Here is an 11,533-nt window from a genome sequence, read left to right on the forward strand (position 1 = left end):
ATAACATATTCCACAATGTTTTAATATAAATAAAAGAACCTGTGCCCAATATAACATATTCCACAATGTTTTAATATAAATAAAAGAACACGTACCCAATATAACATATTCCACAATGTTTTAATATAAATAAAAGAACCTGTGCCCAATATAACATATTCCACAATGTTTTAATATAAATAAAAGAACCTGTGCCCAATATAACATATTCCACAATGTTTTAATATAAATAAAAGAACCTGTGCCCAATATAACATATTCCACAATGTTTTAATATAAATAAAAGAACCTGTGCCCAATATAACATATTCCACAATGTTTTAATATAAATAAAAGAACCTGTGCCCAATATAACATATTCCACAATGTTTTAATATAAATAAAAGAACCTGTGCCCAATATAACATATTCCACAATGTTTTAATATAAATAAAAGAACCTGTGCCCAATATAACATATTCCACAATGTTTTAATATAAATAAAAGAACACGTACCCAATATAACATATTCCACAATGTTTTAATATAAATAAAAGAACCTGTGCCCAATATAACATATTCCACAATGTTTTAATATAAATAAAAGAACCTGTGCCCAATATAACATATTCCACAATGTTTTAATATAAATAAAAGAACACGTACCCAATATAACATATTCCACAATGTTTTAATATAAATAAAAGAACCTGTGCCCAATATAACATATTCCACAATGTTTTAATATAAATAAAAGAACCTGTGCCCAATATAACATATTCCACAATGTTTTAATATAAATAAAAGAACCTGTGCCCAATATAACATATTCCACAATGTTTTAATATAAATAAAAGAACCTGTGCCCAATATAACATATTCCACAATGTTTTAATATAAATAAAAGAACACGTACCCAATATAACATATTCCACAATGTTTTAATATAAATAAAAGAACCTGTGCCCAATATAACATATTCCACAATGTTTTAATATAAATAAAAGAACCTGTGCCCAATATAACATATTCCACAATGTTTTAATATAAATAAAAGAACACGTACCCAATATAACATATTCCACAATGTTTTAATATAAATGAAAGAACCTGTGCCCAATATAACATATTCCACAATGTTTTAATATAAATGAAAGAACCTGTGCCCAATATAACATATTCCACAATGTTTTAATATAAATAAAAGAACCTGTGCCCAATATAACATATTCCACAATGTTTTAATATAAATAAAAGAACCTGTGCCCAATATAACATATTCCACAATGTTTTAATATAAATGAAAGAACCTGTGCCCAATATAACATATTCCACAATGTTTTAATATAAATAAAAGAACCTGTGCCCAATATAACATATTCCACAATGTTTTAATATAAATAAAAGAACCTGTGCCCAATATAACATATTCCACAATGTTTTAATATAAATAAAAGAACACGTACCCAATATAACATATTCCACAATGTTTTAATATAAATAAAAGAACCTGTGCCCAATATAACATATTCCACAATGTTTTAATATAAATAAAAGAACCTGTGCCCAATATAACATATTCCACAATGTTTTAATATAAATAAAAGAACACGTACCCAATATAACATATTCCACAATGTTTTAATATAAATAAAAGAACCTGTGCCCAATATAACATATTCCACAATGTTTTAATATAAATAAAAGAACCTGTGCCCAATATAACATATTCCACAATGTTTTAATATAAATAAAAGAACCTGTGCCCAATATAACATATTCCACAATGTTTTAATATAAATAAAAGAACCTGTGCCCAATATAACATATTCCACAATGTTTTAATATAAATAAAAGAACACGTACCCAATATAACATATTCCACAATGTTTTAATATAAATAAAAGAACCTGTGCCCAATATAACATATTCCACAATGTTTTAATATAAATAAAAGAACCTGTGCCCAATATAACATATTCCACAATGTTTTAATATAAATAAAAGAACCTGTGCCCAATATAACATATTCCACAATGTTTTAATATAAATAAAAGAACCTGTGCCCAATATAACATATTCCACAATGTTTTAATATAAATAAAAGAACACGTACCCAATATAACATATTCCACAATGTTTTAATATAAATAAAAGAACCTGTGCCCAATATAACATATTCCACAATGTTTTAATATAAATAAAAGAACCTGTGCCCAATATAACATATTCCACAATGTTTTAATATAAATAAAAGAACACGTACCCAATATAACATATTCCACAATGTTTTAATATAAATAAAAGAACCTGTGCCCAATATAACATATTCCACAATGTTTTAATATAAATAAAAGAACCTGTGCCCAATATAACATATTCCACAATGTTTTAATATAAATAAAAGAACCTGTGCCCAATATAACATATTCCACAATGTTTTAATATAAATAAAAGAACCTGTGCCCAATATAACATATTCCACAATGTTTTAATATAAATAAAAGAACCTGTGCCCAATATAACATATTCCACAATGTTTTAATATAAATAAAAGAACCTGTGCCCAATATAACATATTCCACAATGTTTTAATATAAATAAAAGAACCTGTGCCCAATATAACATATTCCACAATGTTTTAATATAAATAAAAGAACACGTACCCAATATAACATATTCCACAATGTTTTAATATAAATAAAAGAACCTGTGCCCAATATAACATATTCCACAATGTTTTAATATAAATAAAAGAACCTGTGCCCAATATAACATATTCCACAATGTTTTAATATAAATAAAAGAACACGTACCCAATATAACATATTCCACAATGTTTTAATATAAATAAAAGAACCTGTGCCCAATATAACATATTCCACAATGTTTTAATATAAATAAAAGAACCTGTGCCCAATATAACATATTCCACAATGTTTTAATATAAATAAAAGAACCTGTGCCCAATATAACATATTCCACAATGTTTTAATATAAATAAAAGAACCTGTGCCCAATATAACATATTCCACAATGTTTTAATATAAATAAAAGAACCTGTGCCCAATATAACATATTCCACAATGTTTTAATATAAATAAAAGAACACGTACCCAATATAACATATTCCACAATGTTTTAATATAAATAAAAGAACCTGTGCCCAATATAACATATTCCACAATGTTTTAATATAAATAAAAGAACCTGTGCCCAATATAACATATTCCACAATGTTTTAATATAAATAAAAGAACCTGTGCCCAATATAACATATTCCACAATGTTTTAATATAAATAAAAGAACCTGTGCCCAATATAACATATTCCACAATGTTTTAATATAAATAAAAGAACACGTACCCAATATAACATATTCCACAATGTTTTAATATAAATAAAAGAACCTGTGCCCAATATAACATATTCCACAATGTTTTAATATAAATAAAAGAACCTGTGCCCAATATAACATATTCCACAATGTTTTAATATAAATAAAAGAACACGTACCCAATATAACATATTCCACAATGTTTTAATATAAATAAAAGAACCTGTGCCCAATATAACATATTCCACAATGTTTTAATATAAATAAAAGAACCTGTGCCCAATATAACATATTCCACAATGTTTTAATATAAATAAAAGAACCTGTGCCCAATATAACATATTCCACAATGTTTTAATATAAATAAAAGAACACGTACCCAATATAACATATTCCACAATGTTTTAATATAAATAAAAGAACACGTACCCAATATAACATATTCCACAATGTTTTAATATAAATAAAAGAACACGTACCCAATATAACATATTCCACAATGTTTTAATATAAATAAAAGAACCTGTGCCCAATATAACATATTCCACAATGTTTTAATATAAATAAAAGAACCTGTGCCCAATATAACATATTCCACAATGTTTTAATATAAATAAAAGAACCTGTGCCCAATATAACATATTCCACAATGTTTTAATATAAATAAAAGAACACGTACCCAATATAACATATTCCACAATGTTTTAATATAAATAAAAGAACCTGTGCCCAATATAACATATTCCACAATGTTTTAATATAAATAAAAGAACACGTACCCAATATAACATATTCCACAATGTTTTAATATAAATAAAAGAACCTGTGCCCAATATAACATATTCCACAATGTTTTAATATAAATAAAAGAACCTGTGCCCAATATAACATATTCCACAATGTTTTAATATAAATAAAAGAACACGTACCCAATATAACATATTCCACAATGTTTTAATATAAATAAAAGAACACGTACCCAATATAACATATTCCACAATGTTTTAATATAAATAAAAGAACACGTACCCAATATAACATATTCCACAATGTTTTAATATAAATAAAAGAACCTGTGCCCAATATAACATATTCCACAATGTTTTAATATAAATAAAAGAACACGTACCCAATATAACATATTCCACAATGTTTTAATATAAATAAAAGAACCTGTGCCCAATATAACATATTCCACAATGTTTTAATATAAATAAAAGAACACGTACCCAATATAACATATTCCACAATGTTTTAATATAAATAAAAGAACACGTACCCAATATAACATATTCCACAATGTTTTAATATAAATAAAAGAACACGTACCCAATATAACATATTCCACAATGTTTTAATATAAATAAAAGAACACGTACCCAATATAACATATTCCACAATGTTTTAATATAAATAAAAGAACACGTACCCAATATAACATATTCCACAATGTTTTAATATGAATAAAAGAACACGTACCCAATATAACATATTCCACAATGTTTTAATATAAATAAAAGAACCTGTGCCCAATATAACATATTCCACAATGTTTTAATATAAATAAAAGAACACGTACCCAATATAACATATTCCACAATGTTTTAATATAAATAAAAGAACCTGTGCCCAATATAACATATTCCACAATGTTTTAATATAAATAAAAGAACACGTACCCAATATAACATATTCCACAATGTTTTAATATAAATAAAAGAACCTGTGCCCAATATAACATATTCCACAATGTTTTAATATAAATAAAAGAACACGTACCCAATATAACATATTCCACAATGTTTTAATATAAATAAAAGAATGTACCCCATATCATATATTCGTTATGTTTTAATATAAATAAAAGAATGTACCCCATATCATATATTCGTTATGTTTTAATATAAATAAAAGAATGTACCCCATATCATATATTCGTTATGTTTTAATATAAATAAAAAAATGTACCCCATATCATATATTCGTTATGTTTTAATATAAATAAAAAAATGTACCCCATATCATATATTCGTTATGTTTTAATATAAATAAAAGAATGTACCCCATATCATATATTCGTTATGTTTTAATATAAATAAAAGAATGTACCCCATATCATATATTCGTTATGTTTTAATATAAATAAAAAAATGTACCCCATATCATATATTCGTTATGTTTTAATATAAATAAAAGAATGTACCCCATATCATATATTCGTTATGTTTTAATATAAATAAAAGAATGTACCCCATATCATATATTCGTTATGTTTTAATATAAATAAAAGAATGTACCCCATATCATATATTCGTTATGTTTTAATATAAATAAAAGAATGTACCCCATATCATATATTCGTTATGTTTTAATATAAATAAAAAAATGTACCCCATATCATATATTCGTTATGTTTTAATATAAATAAAAAAATGTACCCCATATCATATATTCGTTATGTTTTAATATAAATAAAAGAATGTACCCCATATCATATATTCGTTATGTTTTAATATAAATAAAAAAATGTACCCCATATCATATATTCGTTATGTTTTAATATAAATAAAAAAATGTACCCCATATCATATATTCGTTATGTTTAAATATAAATAAAAAAATGTACCCCATATCATATATTCGTTATGTTTTAATATAAATAAAAAAATGTACCCCATATCATATATTCGTTATGTTTTAATATAAATAAAAGAATGTACCCCATATCATATATTCGTTATGTTTTAATATAAATAAAAAAATGTACCCCATATCATATATTCGTTATGTTTTAATATAAATAAAAGAATGTACCCCATATCATATATTCGTTATGTTTTAATATAAATAAAAGAATGTACCCCATATCATATATTCGTTATGTTTTAATATAAATAAAAGAATGTACCCCATATCATATATTCGTTATGTTTTAATATAAATAAAAGAATGTACCCCATATCATATATTCGTTATGTTTTAATATAAATAAAAGAATGTACCCCATATCATATATTCGTTATGTTTTAATATAAATAAAAAAATGTACCCCATATCATATATTCGTTATGTTTTAATATAAATAAAAAAATGTACCCCATATCATATATTCGTTATGTTTTAATATAAATAAAAAAATGTACCCCATATCATATATTCGTTATGTTTTAATATAAATAAAAAAATGTACCCCATATCATATATTCGTTATGTTTTAATATAAATAAAAGAATGTACCCCATATCATATATTCGTTATGTTTTAATATAAATAAAAGAATGTACCCCATATCATATATTCGTTATGTTTTAATATAAATAAAAAAATGTACCCCATATCATATATTCGTTATGTTTTAATATAAATAAAAAAATGTACCCCATATCATATATTCGTTATGTTTTAATATAAATAAAAAAATGTACCCCATATCATATATTCGTTATGTTTTAATATAAATAAAAAAATGTACCCCATATCATATATTCGTTATGTTTTAATATAAATAAAAGAATGTACCCCATATCATATATTCGTTATGTTTTAATATAAATAAAAAAATGTACCCCATATCATATATTCGTTATGTTTTAATATAAATAAAAGAATGTACCCCATATCATATATTCGTTATGTTTTAATATAAATAAAAAAAATGTACCCCATATCATATATTCGTTATGTTTTAATATAAATAAAAAAATGTACCCCATATCATATATTCGTTATGTTTTAATATAAATAAAAGAATGTACCCCATATCATATATTCGTTATGTTTTAATATAAATAAAAAAAATGTACCCCATATCATATATTCGTTATGTTTTAATATAAATAAAAAAATGTACCCCATATCATATATTCGTTATGTTTTAATATAAATAAAAAAAATGTACCCCATATCATATATTCGTTATGTTTTAATATAAATAAAAAAAATGTACCCCATATCATATATTCGTTATGTTTTAATATAAATAAAAGAATGTACCCCATATCATATATTCGTTATGTTTTAATATAAATAAAAGAATGTACCCCATATCATATATTCGTTATGTTTTAATATAAATAAAAGAATGTACCCCATATCATATATTCGTTATGTTTTAATATAAATAAAAGAATGTACCCCATATCATATATTCGTTATGTTTTAATATAAATAAAAAAAATGTACCCCATATCATATATTCGTTATGTTTTAATATAAATAAAAAAAATGTACCCCATATCATATATTCGTTATGTTTTAATATAAATAAAAAAAATGTACCCCATATCATATATTCGTTATGTTTTAATATAAATAAAAGAATGTACCCCATATCATATATTCGTTATGTTTTAATATAAATAAAAGAATGTACCCCATATCATATATTCGTTATGTTTTAATATAAATAAAAGAATGTACCCCATATCATATATTCGTTATGTTTTAATATAAATAAAAGAATGTACCCCATATCATATATTCGTTATCTCTATATAAATAAAATGAACTCATTTTTTCCCGTCTGATTTTGACATTAATAGGATTAAAAATCAAGATATTTCATACAAATATAATATGCACAAACGGCAGAACAATATCTGAGGTGTGTTATAGGCTTATTATTTCTAAAATTCCTCGATAATCTTAGATTTCTATACTTTTTCTGCTGAGAAGTCACGGCCAAAATCGATTAAGATCAATGGAAGTGGTAAAATATTTTCTCTCTCATAAATTCCTCCTCCCCCTGCCACCACTTAACACCGTTTGGGGATCGTTCACAAGGAACAGTTGAGAAGAGAACACCGGTTTGGCTTCATAGTTCTTTCATGTGAAGTTATTTAAAATCACTAAACTTAGCTGCAGTGCTCTGTGGCGTAGTGGTTAGCGTGCTGGACAATTCACATTATATTTTCACGTTCGCGCCGACCTACCGTAGTCGTTTTTTTTTTTCCTAAACAACTGGAATAGACTTTTCTTGGTGGCCGAACTGTTAACGTTGCAGATGTTTTTTTTTGTTTTTTTTTTCACACTTTATTTTCCTACTTTTACTCATGACTCCGGGTTTGATCCTTTCCTACTTACCTACCATAACATTTTTTAAAACTCCCCTCGTCCCGGAAACAAACACTCGGGCAACGCCGGGTACCCCCGCTAGTGTTTTAATATAAATAAAAGAATGTACCCCATATCATATATTCGTTATGTTTTAATATAAATAAAAGAATGTACCCCATATCATATATTCGTTATGTTTTAATATAAATAAAAAAAAATGTACCCCATATATGTTCGTTATGTTTTAATATAAATAAAAAACCCGTACCTATATACATATTCCTTCATGGTTTAATATAAAAACTGGTATCCAATATAACATTAATGGAAAACAGTTTTTTCTTTAATTTAAATAACACAAAAATGCTTTTTACATAACATGTGTAAAATTATGTTTGGGAATTTTATAGAGAAACCTACAAACGAAAAATGTGTAAAAATTCAAATATATAACAAATAAATATTACCAAAGGCAGGATAAATTGATCTCTTACCTACCTTATTAGGTTTTGTGTGATGGAACATATTTTAAAGCGTCTATTTAATCTGAAACTGAAGTAGTGGCGATTTGGGAAGATAGGACGAGAAAATGGCCGACATGCAATCATTTAACTGGGAAGTCTCGATAATCGCTTAGATCATGAAAACAAAACAATACTGATAAAAAATTATACAATAAACATCACGGGGAGATTGTTGAACATTTCTTTCAGTGTTTAGTTTATTTGTAGAGTTTTAAGCCAGTAATGGCACATCAAAGACGGCATGTTCTGGGTGGTCATGTTTTCCGTGTAACTCTCTAGCTCGAGACTACTTTTTTCGAACGGAAGAAAATTTGAAATTACATCAAAAGTACAAAACTTATCCCGATACACAGAAGAGTCACTTATCTTGCCTTTGGTAATATTTATTTGTATTAAAAATCGTTTGTTGGCTTCTCTGCTAATACCTTTATATGAACATTTTTTTTCAGCTTAAACATTTATAATTATTTTTTAACACTCCATGTGAGGTATATTCGTAAATGAATCGTTTATGGATATATGAAGGCACCATAAAAATTCTGAGTATATTTAGTGGGTGTTTGATTCACGTAGTACGGATTACACGAACTCAAATTTCCTTCGATGCAGTTTGTGTGTAATGTTGAATAGTCGGAATGTACAACATTTGATTTGTGGTTTAAAACGTTGTGTTGTTGCAGTAAAGAGTTAGACGATCGGCATCATTGATTACTATTCGAATTACTGGCAGAAAGCAGTTTTTTTTTACTAAAAAAAAATATATATATATAACACAAGTGTTTAATAATAAGAATAAAAAGAAACACGTAGTCTTTTTTTTTTTTACAGACTTGACGTATTGTTTAGATTTGATAATCAGATAAAATTCAATTTTTATGGTATCTGTTGTTTATTAAATTATAGATGAAACTGCAGAATAATTTTTTTAAGTCGCCGCTCGCCATGTTAAGCATAGGTTTCTAAATAACCCAATTATTTCAGCACAGTCGGTATTCTGTATAAGTTAAGTTGTAATTTAATTCGTAAAAGTTAAGTTGTAATTTAATTCGTACGAAATAAAAGGGTTGTTATTATTTTTCAATTTCTAATCAATTCGTAACACTAACTGATTTTTATTTTCCAATAGAATTGAAAATACAATAGAATATTTTTAATAGTAAATTGCTTTTTATAAGTTCATGAACACATTTTGAGGCACCGGTTTAAAATAGAGAACAAGCAAGTGGACTTCACAGTCGGCAGCCATTTTGAATGAAAAACTACACATTTACCATTTGAATTATTTTAAACAAGACTGTCTTCAGGCAAAGAAGAAACCGAGATTTGTATAGGAATAAAATAATCTTATTTAATTTATTAAAAGTTATGTAATAAAAATACATTGAGTTTAAATACATTAAATTGTTGAAAGTTAGGAAATAAAATAAAAATACAATTGTTGGTACTAGTATTGATCCGTGCTGAAATGATAACGTTATGTAAAAAGCCATTCTTAACATGGGGAGGGTGGTTTGTACATATTCTGTACTTTAACCTTACAATTGAATTAAAAAAACATATCATAAATCTTTAATTAAACTTGGAAATATATAATATAGATGATAAAAATAGCACGGATCAGAAAGTGCACTAGCACCCAATTATTTTATATGTATTAAATTGTTAAAGTTAGGAAATAAAATAAAATATAAATAAAAACTTACCTTTACTTATAAGTGATTCAATACGAAAAAATGCTATGAAAATTCGAGGATTTCTTTTTTGTTTCCGTTCAAAACTGTAAATTTTGTTCGGTTTCTTGGGATTTGTTTAGTAAATTCATACAAGTTCGATTCCGTGTGTCCAAATCATTAAGAAAAAATCTTTTAAAAATGTTTAAATCAAAAACACGATTGAAACGTGGATTAAAAAGACTGAACGAATATTGAAAGATAAAATGAGATAAAAAAAATTTGAAATTAAAAAAGATTAAAGGATAAAATAAATATGAAAGTAAATAAAAAGGATTGAAAAAAGATTTTTAAATTTTGGAAAAAGAAAAAATAAAGAAAAAAGATAAACATTTGCAATGAAACGTTGTAAATTCTTAAAAGTTCGTGTGAATAAACGTTTTCCAATGATGGTGGCAACGTATTGTCCATTCATAAGGCTACAATAATTAAAGGTTAAAAACGAATAAAACTAAGATATTTTTGTTCTGCGTTAGTTATATTATAATGGTCAACAACAACACTGTCATAAAATTTGCATTTGCACTGCAAATCGGAACGACCGAAAGATGAGATAGGTAGGTACGATAGGCAATGTTATATTTATGTAAAAATAACACTTGTAAATATAGTTGCTAGATTTAATAAATGTGTGTTGCTAATTTTTTTCAGGAAAAAAAGTCCAAGTTAAAAACGTTTTAAAAGCAAGGCATAAAAATGTTAAATTGAAAATTGTTTTTTATTAAGCATACTAAATAAGATAAGATAGGCAAGTACGATTGACAATGTTCAATTTATGTAAAAATGGCACCAGTAAATAGGATTGCTGGACTTAATAAATGGTTGTTGCTAAATTTTTCAGGAAAAAAGCCAAGTTAAAAACGTTTAAAAGAAATAAAAACAGAAAATACTTAATTGAAACTTGTTTT

General features: G+C 25.4%; 1 protein-coding gene across 1 annotated transcript in view; it reads right to left on the reverse strand.

The window, feature by feature from the left end:
- The window catches only part of LOC145249056 (uncharacterized), a 65,595-nt gene extending 54,551 nt beyond the window's left edge, over positions 1–11,044 (reverse strand). The window contains exon 1 of the mRNA XM_080110905.1: positions 10,599–11,044. The gene's annotated coding sequence lies outside the window, so the exon portion shown is untranslated. The remainder of the gene's footprint in view (positions 1–10,598) is intronic.
- Between the last annotated feature and the right edge of the window lie 489 nt (positions 11,045–11,533).

Source organism: Euprymna scolopes, chromosome 27 (assembly GCF_053919585.1).
Source record: "Euprymna scolopes isolate OS-2025 chromosome 27, ASM5391958v1, whole genome shotgun sequence".
NCBI classification, from domain to species: Eukaryota; Metazoa; Mollusca; class Cephalopoda; order Sepiida; family Sepiolidae; genus Euprymna; species Euprymna scolopes.